Source organism: Camelus dromedarius, chromosome 12 (assembly GCF_036321535.1).
Source record: "Camelus dromedarius isolate mCamDro1 chromosome 12, mCamDro1.pat, whole genome shotgun sequence".
Classification (NCBI taxonomy): Eukaryota; Metazoa; Chordata; class Mammalia; order Artiodactyla; family Camelidae; genus Camelus; species Camelus dromedarius.
In genome coordinates, this window is record NC_087447.1 from 53,587,561 (window position 1) to 53,605,338 (window position 17,778).

Here is a 17,778-nt window from a genome sequence, read left to right on the forward strand (position 1 = left end):
CCAAGGAATATACATAACAGTATCTTTGAATTCTTCTGCAGGAACTAAGGCCCCATCCAGATGGAGGAAGGTAACATTAGGCTGAATGTAAGATCCTGGAGCACCACCCGGTTACCTTAACACCAAGCCCATCAGAAGAAAGCCACACACCTGGCTCCCTCACCCCAAATTTTGCCTGTAAAAACTTTTCCCCTCAAACCAGTGGGGAGTTCAGGTATTTTGAGCACAAACCACCTGTTCTTGCTCAGCCCTGCAATAAACCTTTCTCTGCTCTAAACTCCTACCTGTCGGTTCGTTTGGCTGCATTGTGCGTGGGGCATGCAAACTTTTGTTTGGTAACACCTCCAACACCACGTGCACAAGCCCAAGCACACAATCATACACACAGTTGTGAATTATATATTTAATTTGACCCTTTTCAAGCACTGACTCTTGACTGAGATAAATACTACTTTCCCTGAGATGGAGTCTAACATTCTGATTTCGTGAATGGAGAGACTGAGACTGCAACCGATTAGGCATTATACTCCAAGCTACAGAATTAGTTGGTGACAGAGCAAGGGCTTGGATTTCAGTCCTTTGAGCCCTCAGCCCTATTCTCTCCTGTTCCTCTTTAAGTCAGCAGCTCCCGGATATCATTCAATTGGAAACTGAAGGTCTGCCCAGCAGGAGTTGTGGGCCAACGGGATTTCTTGAATGATGGGTTACTCCCCTTCCCAACGTATGTCTCTGGGAGACACTGCACCCTCGACTCTGTATTGACATCGACAGGGAAATTCAGTTCCCGACTGAAAACTTTGAACAGTAATTGGTATTATGGGCAGAAAGCATAACAATGAAAAGCATTTCAACCTCCTGTTGTTAAGAATCTTTAGGTCAATAGCAGCATTTTAAAATCAATTTGAGGGTTTGCTAGAAGATACAGAAGAGAAACTGCAATCAAAATAATAAGGTTAGATAACCCCAGTTATGTTAATAGCTACCTAAAGCTTGACATCAACTCCTTGCATTGATTCTCACTTACAGTTTAAAAAAAAAAAAAGAAAAGAAAAAATTAGGAAGGACACATATAATGCATAATCTTGCTGAAGCATCACATTAGTATAAATAATGATTAAGAATAATTGCTTCTGTTATTGCAGAACATGCTGAAAATGAGGTTTCCAAGATATCTGCTGACAATGAGGAGAGACTTTGGTCATTTTGGAATTCAGAGAAGGGAAAGATAATTGGTCTTGCAGAGGTACACCTGTGAGAGGAAAACTTGCCTGCACAGAGCAAGACAGCGGGTCAGACTGGGCCTCCCCAGCGGGGAGCTGCTTCCTCACCAGTGCTGGGAGGACTGCACCAGGCTTGGCAGGGGAGACAAAGGAGAGGAGATTCCAAAGACGGTGATGAACACACAGAGATGACACGGTGTGATAAGAAAGAGGAAGCTGGACTTCAAGTCAAAGTCCTGTGTTTGCATTCTTCCTGCATCCGTTATAAGGTCTGAGTATTCTGTATTTACCCCTCAAAATGTCAATTTCCTCACCTGTCCCGAGAAATGGTAACACCTTCTCCCAGAGCTGTTAGAACCAAGGAAGAAAGTCTTATGTATGATGTTCCCACCAAGTGGCACATAAAAATTAGTTTATTTGCTGAGGATAAGCGAATTGCTCAGAGTCAAATAACTAGGAAATAGGGGAGCCAGGTTTCAAACCCAGGGTACTCTGATCCTGGGGCCCAGGTCCTGAAACACCAGGCATACTTCACTAAGCTATTACATAAATGACCCAGGGGCTCCAAATACAATGTACCCCGTGGGCACTTTTGCTACCTTCTCATCCTATACAAGTGAACATGTAGACAACCTGAGTTTTTAAACTACAGATACTATGAAATAAACTGAGTGAACAGAATTTACTGAGCAGATTAAATTTTAGCCAAAAAGCAATGACTTCAATGAGTTGTCAATGAAAACATCACAGACAAATGGATGGTATTCATCTGGCTTCTGTAAACACTCCCAAATAGCTTGGACCCAGCATGAAACTATAAGCCATGTGAGGACAGGAACCATGCTTGATTTTGCTGGTCTCTGTATCCCCTCCACCGAGCACTGGTGGTCCTCAATAAACACTTGCTGAATGAATGAATACATTCAAAAGGGAAGGAACAAATATTCCTTCAAGATTTCAGCAAGACTCTCAGTTGATTAGAATGTAGCTGCTTAACTTGCTTTTTCTTAAAGATAAGAACTCCGAGGACTATGCAGGTGATTTGACTTGCTCATGGAAATGTCAGAATAGAACAGAAGCTGTGGTCCTCCGATGTGGCGGTGAGAATCTGTAAGCCCCCACACACGTGTATTGGCTTACAGAAGGGGAAGCCAGTGGGAGGGGCTGCTTCACAAGAGAAGCCATCAGAAAGGGGCAGAGGCCACCCCTGAAGATACCCGGTTAGGTTTTGGTATTTTTCCTTGTTGATTTTGATTGATGGAGATGAAAACCGTTCTGGATCTTTTTGGAGTCCTCTAAGTCTATTCTGACTGACACGCCACAGAACTGCTGTGCTTAGTATGTCAAGGCATGTTCAACAAAGGTCAGTAAGTCTAACAAGTAACTCGTGCCACCCCCCCCCCCATTTCTGGTGAGGCTAAGGCTGTTGTACTAATACATAGGTTTTTTGCAAATATACCAACCAACTCTCAAACTGGCTTCAGGATTTTTGGCAGCAATAGCAATTGTATGCCCATGGATTCTTCAAATGTTTGTTCATTCCCACATTTTTTCAAACAGTCATTCACTGATGCAGACATTTATCCGTTCAAGTATGAAGTCACTCTTCCATTCATTATTTTTGCAAATGTTTGTTCAGTGACTTGTAAATGTGCAGAACACTGGCCTAGCTGTTCCAGTTTGTCTACAGGGAGATACTTCAGAACATTTTCCCCAAAGCTCATTAGATATCCTGAATGTACATTAAATGCAACACATCCAAAAGAGCATCTTTCCATCCCAAACTTGCCTCTTTTCCTATGCTCCTTGCTCCAGTGATTGACACCCCTATATACCTAACCACATGTAACAACATGAAAACCTTAAGAGTTATCTGTCATTTTCTTTCCCACTCTCCATACAATTAATTTTAAAATTCTGATTCTACTGTCTGTTTTCTAAATTGATTTCAAATACTACTTCTCTCATTGCACTTTTTTACCCAAGTCATGTCTCCCACATTGACATCTTCTCAAGCAATGAATCAATGCCTTAAATCTTCTTTGTGAAGGAAAGGCCAGGAGGATGTAGTAGAGAATGAAAGACGAGGAACAATTAAAAAGGAAAGTGGAAGTCTGATGGCACTTCTCTGCTTAAATAATTCAGAGTCTTCCCAAGGTGCTTAGGATTAATTCTTTAGCATGGCTTGCAATGCACCTCAACTAATATTTCTATCTTCACCTCTACTTCTATTTTGTTCATCACTTTTCTTCTTTCGTAAATTCTCTAAACATGCCATGCAGGTGTGTGCCTTTGTGGCTTTGTTGATGTGGTTGGTCCCTCTGTGATACCTAGTCTCCATCTTTATGTCACACTGAGTGTATATTTCAAGTTCCAATTTAAAAAGTACTAATTCTGTAGGGATTTGCCAGATTCCCTTCAAGTCCATTTAACCTCTTCCTTCTTCCCATCACTGCTCCATGATCTTGCCTCTATTGGAGAACTTAACTTATGGCAATATATTCTGACCCCTTACAAAACTCTGAACTAACAGAAGGTGAGATCACATCTTAGTCATATCACCATAAAGAAGGAGGAGGTCTAGTTCCTAGCACAGCACTTGGCAAAACAGATGCTCTGTTATGATGCTATTAGAGCAGGCAGATAGCTAAATATGGGCAGGGAAAGGGAGCATGGGCCAAATGTCAGGAAAGCATACATCTTGTGAACAATGGGGGTCCTTGGGCTGACAGAGAAAAGGAGGAACCTCTGGACTGATAAGCGATCACACACTTTTGGGTGACAAGTAGCTTGGAGGCCAACAAAGAAAGGTGGGAAAAAGGCAGGAATCTCCAGGGTCCGAATGTAACCTTTTGCTCATTATGCCCTCATTGCAATAAAATTAGCCTTGCAGATAAGAAGTACCCATCATCCACCGATGCCATGACACTTCCAACCCAGATTAAATAAGGACAAAAATTCCTCCTCCCTTCCAGAAGGTGGAGCTGGGATGGAAATCAAGGAATGTGATCCCAAATCCCTCCCTCTCCAATTAATATTCATTTTACACCCTATGTAACCAGCTTGCCAGAGAAACAAGAACCCACTCTCTGGCAACACTTTCTTGAATAAATGACTAACTTCAAGGGAACTCACATTTAGGACAAAACTAATATACATGCTAAATATTAGCTAGTTAGAATTGGGGCTTGTATGCATTTTGCAAGTTTCAACTAATTTAGCATTTACTATGCCTATGAAATACTACCATCCCTTTTTACAACAAAGGGAACTGAGGCACAGATAAATCAAACATAATGAAGCGCACTGCTTTTAAGTTGCAAAATAGGGACTGAAACCCACACCAGTTGCTCCCAGGGTACGCACTCTGAACCACTCTAAAAACCACACTGCTTTTCCACGTGTGGAACCCCCGACATGTGGGCAAAGCCAGGTTTGGCTATTCACAGCCTGTGTGACTGTGAGCTGGCTATTTTATCTTACTGAAATCTAGTTTTTGCACTGGTGATAGAAAAATAACAATATGTAATTTGCAGAGTTGCGGTAATAAATCTATAGTGGACAGGAAGCTTCCATCCTTTACCCTGGTGGATTGCATGGCATTAATAGAAAAGCTGACTTAGCGGCTAGATTTACACTTGTCTTGATAACTTATGGCCCATTAAAGTAATCCAGCATTGAGTTGATAGTGTCATAGAGTTTCTACTATCCACCCTGTTTTCCTTCAATTCAAATCAACAGAGAAGACAATGTTTTTTTATTATGAGAATTCTGCTGAAGAGTAAAATGAGTCACCATCCTCTGGCTGGACCTCAGTGTGCAAGGTCTGTGCTGCCCTCCAGGTCAATGCCTGTTCTTGTATATGAAGTGGTTCCCTGCACTGACTGCTCCTGGGAAACAAACTAGCAATGCGTTTCTGATTCCTCTGAAAGAGAAGACAATAAGCCAACATTGTCGAGATTGTGGGGCGGGGGGCATGGAAGAGTGAATGAGAGGGCAAGTATTCTATTCATTTCTTACTGAGCACTAACAGTAGTGCCTTCCATTTGTATAGCATTTCTATCTCTCAAATCATTTTATGTGAGTGCAAACTCTTCCTTCCGACTCAGGTCAGGGTCCATGTAATTATTTTTAACTTACAGATGAAAGGACCAGGGATCCAAGAAACAACATATTAGCAGAAACTAGTCAGCACAAGATCCCAACTCAACACCAAGGTCTTCGTGTGTTAGTCTTAGGGTCCCCTTTACTGCACCTGCCGTTCCAAGTTCAAGATGGTAATTTGAAATAAACATTATTCTTAGAAGAACTGGCACCAGATTTCGCCTGAGGATTGAACTATTTTGTGTAAAAATACCTTGATTAAAAAATAATAATAACTTGGAGAAAAGTCTGTGGGAAAAATGAACCCAGGTGAAATTTACAGAGAGTCAACAAGAAAGACACTTGTTTTTACTCATTCCTCTTGGTTTTTGTCATTTGCTGATTTTAGCAATTGTACACAGGGAAAGAAAAGTTTGTATTTACGGTCACAAGTAGGCTGACAGCTATAAAAATGTAAGCCTAAATATGACTGATTGCAGTGATTTTTGCAAATTTATCTTCCCTCATCAATAAAATCTACTTTTATGGTTTATTTCTTTATAGGGAAAAACAACTCAAAATACCCAGAGGTCCCCAGTAAAGCAGAATGCAGCCAGATGGCCCAGGTGACATCCAGACAAGATGGAGAGATAAGTCTGTCCAGGCTGGAATTGAATGCCTTTGAAATAGATTTGTCAATGCTTTCCTTAACTTAATTTCACTCCCTGCTGTTTATAGTAGAATGGAGTTACAGTATAAATTTTTTTTCTGTTTTCATTATAATCTTGGTCAGAAAGAGTCGCTCAGCCCAGAACTCTCAACCAGAAGGAGTGTTTTAGAAAAAACCCTGGATCTGGGGTCAAGAGTTGCGGGTTTAAATCTCACCTAGTGCGAATTTGGATGACTCCCTTTATCTTTACAAGCCTTGGTTTTTATACAATAACTTGGGGGTTTCAGCTAGAATCTGGGTGTCTGTATAAGTGAAAGACTAGAGTTTTGCGTCTCTGCCAGGAATCTGTTTCATTAGATGACGAGCAGTAAGGTGTCTTCATCTACCCCACATCTAACTTTCTAGGATAGAAAAAGGGCAAGAGAAAGAGTTTTAAAAAGTGTGCATCCCACATCAGTGGTCCAGCTCCAGAATCCCCTGAGGGCCCGTTAGACAGGCCAGTCCTCAGGCCCCGCCCCAGGCCTCCTCGATCACGATTTCTAGGGGCGAAAACGCACCCTTGTATTGTGTCAAGCCCTCCATGTGATCCTGATACACACTGAAGCGTAAGAGCTGCGCTCTAGATGCAGGGCGAGATGCAGCAGTCAGGCCGCACTGCGCTCTGAGTTTGGTCCCCTTGCCTACTCCCTTGGCCTCGTGCCGACGGCCTAGTGTAGAGGGCTGGAGGCGGGCCCCGGAGGAGTGCTTACTTACTCCAGTGTTTCTCATCCCGTGCTCCCTCATTATGAGACTAAAGAATGCTACTCCCCACTCTGGTGTTTTATGAGTCTACCTTAAATAAAGCAAGTCAATGCAATAGTCCGTAACACCACTTTGGTTCCTGACTACATACGCTCAGCTGGAGATCCTCACATGCCCATCCTAGGGGACCTCAACTTTCTCCCCATCTCAAGTCTGAAACCTGTATGTGTATTCCACACCCACGCTAATGTGCCCGCGTATTCCTTCTCATCTCACCTTCCCTACCCCCTTTCAAGATGCTAGAACCTGCCAGCTCACTTCCATCTCAGTGGAATATCTGGACACCTGTAGCCTTTCCCATCATTTCTAGAAGCAGTGCAATGCCGGCCTGGGTGAATTTTAGGAGTGTACTCTTCACCTGCAAGGGTGGCTTGACATTACCTGTCTACTTTCTAAGGATCAGAGCAAACAGAAGCTAATAGAACTATTCCATGCCCATTTGTTCAGGTTGGCTATATAGTTAGTGAGCACAAATACTTCCAAACACACTTGGACTATTAGTTTCCTAGGCCATATATAGTAGCTCATTGGTGGCAAATATAGTCTCACTTGGCTGCATTTATTTTCAGAATGGAAGTTGCTGATAGGAGTTCCAAAACCAACCTAGAGCAAACCAAAAGTCAGGCCCACGCCTGACACTCATGCAATCTAAATAAGAAGCAACTCTTCAAACACAAAATCACATAATTATACCAATATCTACCGGTGCTAGGTTGGGCATTTCAGAAAAGGAACATGTGAAAAGAAAGAAAACCAGTGTTACGAGTGAGCAATTTTGCTGTCATACTGCAGTACTATTTCCAAGCAATACTTTACAATCAAAATGCACGTCACCAAATGGAAGCAGTTTTGCTTGGGTCATTCTCTGCGGCCAGTGGGTCGCTGAGAGGAGCGATGGCCATGCCTGGCCTCATTTCCCCAGCACCCAGGTCTGTGAGGTAGGTGCTGTCAATCACCCATCCTGCTTTACAGAAGAGGACATGGGACACAAAGAAAATCAACTTGCTTGACACTACAAATCACTAAGTGGAGTGCCTTAGTCGCTCAGGGCTCCTAAGAAAATGGGATTTGGAATGAGTTTTCTATCCTAGGGTTGATACAGAACTTGGGGATGAGTTTAGGGAACCCATCTTCCAAGCATCCTCCCAGTGCCTGCCTTGCTGCACACACCAGACAGAAGACTGAGCTTTTTCCTTCATCTGCTTTTGCTCTAATTCCTTTCTTTGGGATCACAGTCCTTCCATTACATTTAACCAACTTCCCTGGAATTTACAGTCTCCAGTCCTCAATTATAAACTGGCAGTTGAAGACCAGACGCTGCTACTTAAAGCAATGCTATTAAAAAAAGAAAAAGGCCTACACCTCGGTTCAGACCCCCACGGATGTCAAAGCTTGTCCCAACCAAACACAAGTTGTCAAATCCCTCTGGATGCCGACTGGTGTCCTTTAACCTGTGCCCATCAAGTAAAGCATGGACCCTTTCCCCATGACTGAGCACGTCACAGGCTTCTCTCTGAAGCCTGGCCAACATTCAGCTCAAATAGCATAATTTTCACTGACCAGGGCTGTTTTCCAAAGAAAGAGATTTCATTTTCTTCTCTTGACGTTTTCCCTTTTAAAATACAGCAACACAAAACAATCGGCAAGTTTTTCAGGGCTTTGTGGAAAGCCAATTATACTATGTCCTAACAACGCATATAGAGAGAAATTAAAATAAAAAATTCAGATCCAAAGATTCCGATCCCAAACAACTGTCACTTGCAATATTGCCCTTACCTTTTAATGAAAGCAGAGACCGAGTGTTCCAACTCCTCCAGCAAACAGCTTCTGCCAAGAGATGATGAATGGCTGTTACTTATTTGTCTCTGGTGACTGAATTTCAGGACAATTAGAAGCATTTTTAATCATTGGCTTATTGCTTAGTACTACCAGTTTCAAAACCAAATCCAACTGTTTCATGAAATGCTGGGCAGAATGGTGTACATACTGTCATGGATGTTAAAAGATCCTGATCCTTGTTCCTACTGGGCTGCAAACTCAGTGTTACTTGTTTACTTTGGGAGTTAAAGCTGAACAGGCAAACAGGGATATGATAGTAAGAACTTTTTATGCCATACTATAAAGTCTCATATTTATCCTCTCTGTGGTTATCAAAGAAATTTACTGAGAAGTTTTAAACAGTAAAGCGTTGTTTAATTGAAGTATACTTGATTTACAATATTATATTAGTTTCAGGTATACATACAACATGGTGAGTCAGTATTTTTAGAGAGTGTATTCCATTTAAAGTCATTACAAAATAATGGCTATATTGCTCTTGCTGTGTAATATACCCTTATTACTTATTTATTGTATACATAGTAGTTTATATCTCTTAATCCTGTACCCCTATTTTGCCCTTCTCAACTTCCCTCTCCCCACTGGTAACCATTAGTTTGTTCTCTATATCTGTGATTCTGTTTCTGTTTTGTTAGCCATTGTGTAAAACAGTATGGAGGTTCCTCAAAAAACTAAAACTAGAACTATCACATAATCCAGCAATTCCTCTCCTGGGTATATATCTGAAGGAAACAAAAACACTAATTTGAAAAGATACATGCACCCCAATGTTCATAGCATCATTATTTATACTAGCCACAGTATGGAAGCAACCTAAGTGTTCACCAACAGATGAACAGATCATGAAGCTGTGGTATATCTATACAATGGAATATTACTCAGTCATAAAAATGAAATTCTGCCATTTGCAACAATGTGGATGGACCTAGAGAGTTTTGTGCTTGAAATAAGTCAAAGAAAGACAAATACTCTGTACTATCACTTATAAGCAGCGAAGCATTTTTGAAGAAATACACTGTGAACTGTGTGGGATGGGACTACAGGGACCAAAAATGGAGGCTGGTAGACCAGTTAGAAAGCTGGCAAATATCCCAGGCTCAAGATGATGAGGTTTAAACTACAGTGATGGTTGTAGGGGTGGCACTGAGCAACGTATCACAATGAGTGCTCAGCAAATACTTGTGTTAAGAAAGGAAGGAGAGAGAGAGGAAGGGGGAGTGAAGGAGGGAGGTGTGGAGGGAGGGAGGGAAGGAAGGAAAGAAGGAAGGAATAGGGATCTGAACTAGCTGAAATCCCCTGAAATTCTCCCAGGTAGTGCATAATCTTTATAACTACATATACTACTTAAAAATCACACTCTGTAACAGCAGTTCTCAACCAAGTGGCACATTAGAATCATTTGAGTGACCTAAAAAATCTTGATGCTGTAACTATATTCCAAACCAATTAAATCAGCACCTCTAGGGGTAGATCCTAGGCCTCAATATTTTTTAAATGCTCCCCAATGATTCTAATGTGCAGCCAGGGCTGAAAATCAGTGCTCTGCAGACTGTCTGCCTCTGGAATCAGTCTCTGCCTAATAATCGGTTGCCATGGAAATTTATCTACCAGCTGGGCAAGGGTTGTCCAACCTCCAGGTTACTTTCAATCTAAAAATAACGGATACTTTTCAATCATTGGGATGATAAAGCCCTGTTATGATCAACAGTCAAATTAAATGTATTGCAGTAGAACCCACTTTTCCTCTCTATGTACCCATTCAGGTCTACTCAGGCGACTCTTAAGTCGGGTTCTGGTTATACACTAAACACTAAACTGCACCAGAAAAGCCACTGGACATTTGCTTCTCGTTTGTTGGACAGAACCACCTTAAGGATAATCCCCCTTTTATGTGGGGGAGATGTGGACAACAGGCTTATAAAGCTTCCGTTTGTGTATCGTCTCTGCCATTTTATTAGCTGTAATGACACTGAACAAATCACTTAAACTGCTGGCGATTCAGTTTCCTTATCTATAGAATAGGGATATTCATACCTCAATGAAAATGTGTTTTTGAAGACAGAATGAGACAAGACATATTATTTTGTAAATTCCAACTATTGTGTAATGTAGTACCTAAACTAATATCAACAATAAAAGATACTTTTTTCTGTTGATATCAATAAAGATGACATAGAATTTTAAGACTAAAGGTAACTTATGCAATATCTTTCCTTCATTCTATAAGGTTTCCAAACATCAACATTCAATGTGCACTCCCTTGACTCTCAAATCGCAGTGTTTAACAAAAATCGGGGTTGCTGAAATCCATGACATGTTACATGCTTCTAGAGACTGAAGGCGATTTTCAACCTGAGTCTTGCTAGGGAGTAAATACCCTTATAATAAGGTCAAGCCAAACAAAGATTCTCCTCATTAACAAGTGTACAGCCTATCCACTGGCTTTTGGTGACTGAAATGGCAGGCATCCTCATGTTCTTGCAGGGAGCATAACCATATCGTGAAATCACTGTCATTCACTAAACACCTCCTGCACATACGTGATCCCTGCAGTTGACAAGCGCACCTCAGTGTTGTTACAGACGTTCTATTACCTAAAAGGCGAACTTGAAGAGAGAAAAAAAGAGCAAAACAATTCATTTTCAATCTAATTAAAGTCATTATAAACAGCCTCCCGGTGCTTAACCTTTTTTCCTCCAAAAATCCCAGTCTTTGAGCTGAATGCTCAGATCTTGAGCTTCATTGAGGTTTTCCTTAATTGCCTTTCCATCACTAATGGGATTCACTTCATTATTACCTCTGCCAAAAGCTGCCTCCAACTTTCAGCCCCCATGCTGAGCCATTTACATGCCTATTTATAATGCACATTTTCACTAAATGCTGAAGTCACACCACCTTAAAGTTTAGGTAGCTGAATTGGACTGTAGCCACACTAATTGGGAAGTACCAACTTAAAGCATGTATTTCCTTGCATATCTAAAAACTCTCTCCAAACTCTTCTCTGTCTGCACATTCATTCCCTTCATTCTCTGCTTTCCTTTTCCTCCCTCCATCCCTCCCTGTCTCCTTCCTTCCTTCCTGCTGTTCCTTGATTCTTTCTTCCTCTTCATCCCCTTTCCTTACCCTTTCGTTTCTCATGTCCATCCTTACAATATCCTCCCAGAGCCATCTTACTATTTCAACCACATCATGACCACATCATCACTAACTTATTTAGAACAGCTACTTGCCCATCTGCTTCTAGTTTACCTCAACAAAAGTCTGTGAACTCAGTTTCATGATCCCAGTTTAAAGGTGAGCCAACTGAAGGTCAAGAGAGAAAATATGATGATGGAGAAGACCCAGTTTACATATGAGCAAGGTGGAAGTTGAAACCAGTCCTTAAATTCTGGGAAGAACTGAAGGAGACCACAGAAATCATAAGCCATATCACAGAAGGGAAGCAACCCAGAGAGGGGCAGTGTGTGTCCAGGGTCTTTCACTGAGTCAGTGGAGGAGAAGCAGAAAGAAGTCAGACCTACCAACTCTCACTGCCTTTTTCGTTCCATGCCTCTTCACATAATCTCCTGGAGCAAAACATTAAGTGAGAATTCTTGTGGTCTAGTCAAAGAGAATGAGTTAGGAGGGGTAGAAGTAGGTCAAGGGTGGGGACAGATTCTTACCCAGTGCCAGGAAGAGGACAATCAGGGCCAGGTGGGACTGTAGTAATTTTTGTTGCTTTGTTGGTATGAAGCTTTGGGACTGTGAATGAAAAATATTGCCTGCCATATCAGTAAACAAAGAATGTTGCAGCCATCAAGCTATCAAACTGCAGTCACACCCAGCAGTGTCTCCTGAGGGAACTCAGGATGGGAAAGAACAGGAGACTGGCCCTAGATGGCTAAGGTACATATCCAAGAAATGATTTCAATGAGCCCAGAATTTTGCATCTTCCCATACATAATAAAGTGCTAAATTCCTTAACTTGAGATACCTGGTTTTCTTTAATTAACAGTAATCTTTTGATGTTCTGACTACCTGGTCTTTGTTGCAAAAACTCCTATGTATCCTGGCTCCTCCCCTATCTCTTCAGAGAAATCTCTTAGAGCTATCTGAGAGGCTGCCTCTCGGGCCTGAAGTCCTCAGAATGTCCACCAAATAAAACACCCCTCAACTTTGAGGCTGTGTATTTTTTCAGTCCACAGGACTGTTGGTCTAATGAATTCTATTTTTTTTTTCCTGCACATGTGAACACAGAGGTGTGGGGTAGGAGATTTCAGGAGAACATGGAGACATTTTGGGAAACTGGAGACATCTGACCACTTAAGGTGGTTTCTGATCCCATGTCTACCAAAACTTGACTGGTCACATGCATATATGTGTGTGTGTGTGTGTGTGCGCGCTTATACACTAGAAGTAGCGACATCCAGAGAGAAGTGTATTGACATAGTTCCTGCCTTTCAACAGTTTACAACTCAACTAGAGAAATCTTGCTAACACTGAGATAGTGAACAAGGTACAGTTTAAATATTTAAAAGTTCAATAGAAGTAGAAAGACTAAGTCAGTTATGGCCCAGCTCCTAGAATAAATATTATAAAGACTTTAGAAATGGCATGCAGTTATTTTATGTTCTACGAAGAAAGAAAAAACGTCCTAGCTCAGTAGTCCAGTAGAAGACCCCCACAGGAATCTGGGATGCCAGAGGGCTATGCCTTCATGGTAGGTGAAACAATGAGACATCCAGGAAGTGTGCATGTCTCAGCTTTGGCAGTGGAGGGGGAATTGCTCTTAAGAACTTAAATCACAAGTGGTCAGGTCTTCTCGCCTTCTGGATTTACACTGTCGGTATAACCCCCAACACAGATTTAAAAAACCGAAAGCAAGAAACTCGCAAACAGAAAATTTTAAGAGGGCTTGGGTTGATAGTGCCCTCCCATGTGACTAGTGGAAGCAAACTTCTCTGGAAGAAGAACTTTAATAGCAGCCTACAGAAGTTTTAAGAAATTTTAAGATCTGTTCCAAATTCAAAGATGTTAAAGTATGCATCTTAGAATTGATGAAATATGGTAAATACAGTAGTGCCTCTCTCGTATGATTACTGTCAGGAATAATGATTGCATATACATGTATGCATTCTCACACACACACACACACACATACACACACACCTGCATGTGTGCCTGTGTATATGTACCTTCTTAATTGTGTGGCTTTGGGTGAGTCTCTCAAGAGGATGACATCTGTGGCTCCAAAGATCCCTTTTACTTTCACTTTAATGACTCATCTTTGGATAATTCATATGTCTTTATTTATTCACAATGATTCACCTGTCAGGTTTCAGGCTCAAGTGAAGGCATCCTTGGTTGTACTTGCAATATCCCACAACAGTTTAACAGCTCATTTTTCTGAAGAGTTAGGAGAGGTCAAAGTTTCTACTAAATTCCTCTTTGTCACCTGCAGTTTCTGTTCTAATCACCTGATGTTGTTCATTATTTCCTTTAGCACTGAAATATATTACCATGCCAACAGTCTCCTGCTCTGAAATTTAGCCCTGGACAAAGAAGGCAAAGTAATCCCAGAAGAAGCCATTTTTCCATTCCTGGATTCTAACAATGAAGACGGTAATCAACTTGCAACCTTTTGTTTTTATGCCACAGCAGGAAATTTCCTCAGGGATTAATTTATTAAAGACCACAAAAGGGGCATATTTACTTTTCTTATCCATAATTAATTAGGGAGGGACAAAAGGGCTTTTGGTGGGGAGAGAAGCATATTGAGGAAGACTGAGCAATCAGCAAGTCTGCAGAGGAACGGGGTGCCCAACCTTTCAACACACCAGTGCTTCCTTATGACACTATCCACCTTCCAATCCCATTGCCCAGGTGGGTTGGCTGGACTAAGCAGCATGTGAAAAAGATGAAAGTTTTAGAAGGAAGTCACATTCAGAAGGGTTAATCTCAACATCTTTCAACCAATCACATGTGACAAAATATAGAAGAGAGAGACATGGGCAGGAGGGACACTAATGAGGAAGTTTAATGGTATAGAAATATGTGTTTATCCTTTATTTATTTATCCAGCAACAATTTATTAATATAATGTATTCCAAGTGCTGCACATTCTGCTAGGCTCAGAGAAGAGGGATAAAGTTCCCTGCCTCTTGTGAGGCATCCCTTCTGTCAGGGTACTGCAACAACACACATTAGAAAAGGAAGGAAGACCTTTCTTCTCCAAATGAATGAGTATATTCTTCCTTTCTACCTTCCTTCCTTCATTTGTCAGTTCAATAAACATTTGAATGCATTCTGTGTGCAAGGCGTGGTGGGAAGCCGATTGCCGAGGAAATCTACAACCTAGTAGACCTGTACCTTTTTGTATTCAGGATGTTCTCCAAGGTCTCAACAAATCTCTGTCACTAATGCTAGTGGCATTAGTGGATGATGATTTTTTTTTCAATATATCGCACATTAAAGAAACTATTTGATGTGAATCCAAATTAGCTATTAATTATCTATTTTAATATAATGACATTCATTTCAGCAAATTAATCTAAAAAATATCAGCTGATTCATTAGTACATAATTGTTTTCTCATAAATAAGTTGAATACTAATTCTTTTTCAAGAAAAAGGAAAAGAAAAAGCCGAGTGCTCTGAATAAGTCCTGATAAAGATTGGCAAGGAAATTAAATATTAATTTAGATACTGCTTAATAAAAATACAATTACACAAAGTACAACTTCACTTCATATTTCATCAGAAAGCTCCTTCATAAAGGATCGGGGAGACTGAGTTTATGGAAGAAACACAAAAGTTAACACTTGAAAGCGTTACGTTTGAGATTGTGAGCTCAGCTGTTATTTTTGCATCAAACACTCTGGCCACTTCTTCATTCAGACACAGGAGTTAAGTCCCTGCCTGGCCCACTGCTCAGGGTTGTTGGAAGAACCAAGAGAAAACAATATGCACGAAATGCATTGAGGCAGCTGCTAGGATTAGGTTCTTTATTATTGAGCTTCTATGATGCTACAAAGTAGAAAAGGAAGAAGAGAGAAAGACTTTTGCTCTGTCTCACATTCCCTGCTCTGATTTAGGACCACACTGAAAATAATCCACACCTATATAAGAGGCCACTGTCTGGAATTCCTCTGTGGTAGATCTTGAAGGTGGTTCTATCTTTGAGATTCCCTCTATTCAATTTTAAATACTCTTGGTTGGTCACACTATGTGATGAAGAGAAGGGACTTGATCCACCTGCCAGTGAGCCAGAGCTCTTATCAGCTGTGGGGTCATGGGAGGACTGGCTGCTTGGCTTTTCTGAGCACAGAATCTTCGGCGGGAAAACAACTACCTGGAATGGTGTCTGGAACAGAAGAGGTGCGGACACAAATTACGTTTCCAAATCCTCCAGGATTTTGAGGTGAGAAAAATGTAAGATACTTCTCTCTTGCAACTTCTTCAGGAAGGAAGAGGCTTGTTAGGGGCAATAACCCTTAAGAAGGATGTAACAGAGTGGAGAGACGTAGACAGAGTTAGGCTGTGACTGTGTCACTTGGGGTTAGCATCCTCAGCTCTCTGAAACAGGTAAACATGGACAATTAAAACCCCTGCATGCTCACTGAATTTGGGGCATGCTGCTATAGACATTTCTGGGAGCTTCCTCAATATCCACGTTTGTCTTCTTATTTGCGAACTAACCCTAAATAAGTTTAGGGGGGCAATACGTCTAGCTTAAAGCACCGAATTCTCCAGCGTCCTTTATAAGTTTGTGACACAATTCTTAATGATGAGATATAAATGAAAGTCACTCCTTGGAGCTTTGCAGAAAACTTTTCAAATGCAGACAGACTCAGCAGGCATTCACCCTTTGCTCTTGATCTTGTCTTTCTTCTGGTCTGAAACATGGAGACAGTGGCGGAGACTGGGCAGTCACAACTCCAATGAAGCATGGAGCCAACACATCGGCCTGGAATGCATCTTGTCGCAGGAGACAATTAAAATTGCTGCTTGACTAAATCACTGTAGTTGGACTTCCGTTGCAAAATACTAAATGCATATTGTGAGTGATAGAAGGACTTTATGAAATAATAATGCTCTGCAGCATCTGATATATATGTATATATACATGCAGTATCATACCCTTACTAAATGTTATTATCTCCTTCCTTTATCTTGAAAAGATAGAAAACATACACAAAGATTCAGGATAGAAGACCTGTTCAGGAGTAAAAAGTAATCTGCACCAATCTTGGTTATAAATAGAGTAGTAACCAATTAGGGTGCAAAGCCATGAGATGAAGAGCAGAGTCCTCAACATCAGGGGGGAGGCAGGGGTACATACTGTGCCCCCAATTTTAAAAATGAGAAAGCTGAGACTTGTTAAGGCTAGTAACATCCTTAGGTTAAGAAGGCCTGAAAAGAGTCGTCGCTGAAGATCTAAGTCTAGGGCTGTCTATGCTGATGCCTGTGTTACTTTTACACTGTGTCCTTCAGCAGGGGTATAGGTGATGTCCCAGAAGAGAGATATTTTATAATTTGACTCTCATTGCATATTTTAGGTTTCTTTAAAACTTTCATTTTCCCAAGAAATATAGGAAACAAAAAGATAGAAAGCCTTTATATTCTTCACATGATATCTCTTCTGAGAATTTCCAGGCACATAGGGAAAAATGCTCACAGCATCCAAAGGCTGAAGGGTTAGAGGCAATGTCTTCTAGGCCATGAGTTCTCATGGTTGTGCAGGAGGCCAAGGGCCTGAAGATGATGATACTAAAATGGTTACCTAGGAAACTGCTAGTTTGGCCTCTAGAGATGGACCACTGAGACCCCTGGGCTCAAAAACAGAGCTATCTCCTTTCACCAGCTGTTTCTTTAACCTTGAGGAAGTAATTTCACCTCTCTGTGCCTCATTTTGCTCAAGTGTAAAATGGATATAAAGTTCATGTAAAGAGTAAACAAATTAATCTCATTAAAATGCACAGTCTAGTGCCTACCACATAGTAGGTACTCAATAAATCTTAGCATTTATCAGCATTATTTTTAGCTTTTACTTTTTGGTCTACCAGAAGAAGGAGAAACAGGTTTACTATCAGGAAAACAGAACTATGTTATAAATATGCAGGAGAAAATCAAAACTACGTGTCCACATATTTGTGGAGAAAGAAAGCTGTTGAAAACTAAGCATCTC

The 17,778-nt window shown here is 41.1% G+C and overlaps 1 protein-coding gene across 1 annotated transcript in view; it reads right to left on the reverse strand.

Moving 5' to 3' along the window:
- TENM4 (teneurin transmembrane protein 4) overlaps window positions 1–17,778 on the reverse strand; it is a 2,614,938-nt gene that overhangs the window by 1,471,979 nt on the left and 1,125,181 nt on the right. The window contains exon 6 of the mRNA XM_064492755.1: window positions 8,551–8,601. The gene's annotated coding sequence lies outside the window, so the exon portion shown is untranslated. The remainder of the gene's footprint in view (window positions 1–8,550; window positions 8,602–17,778) is intronic.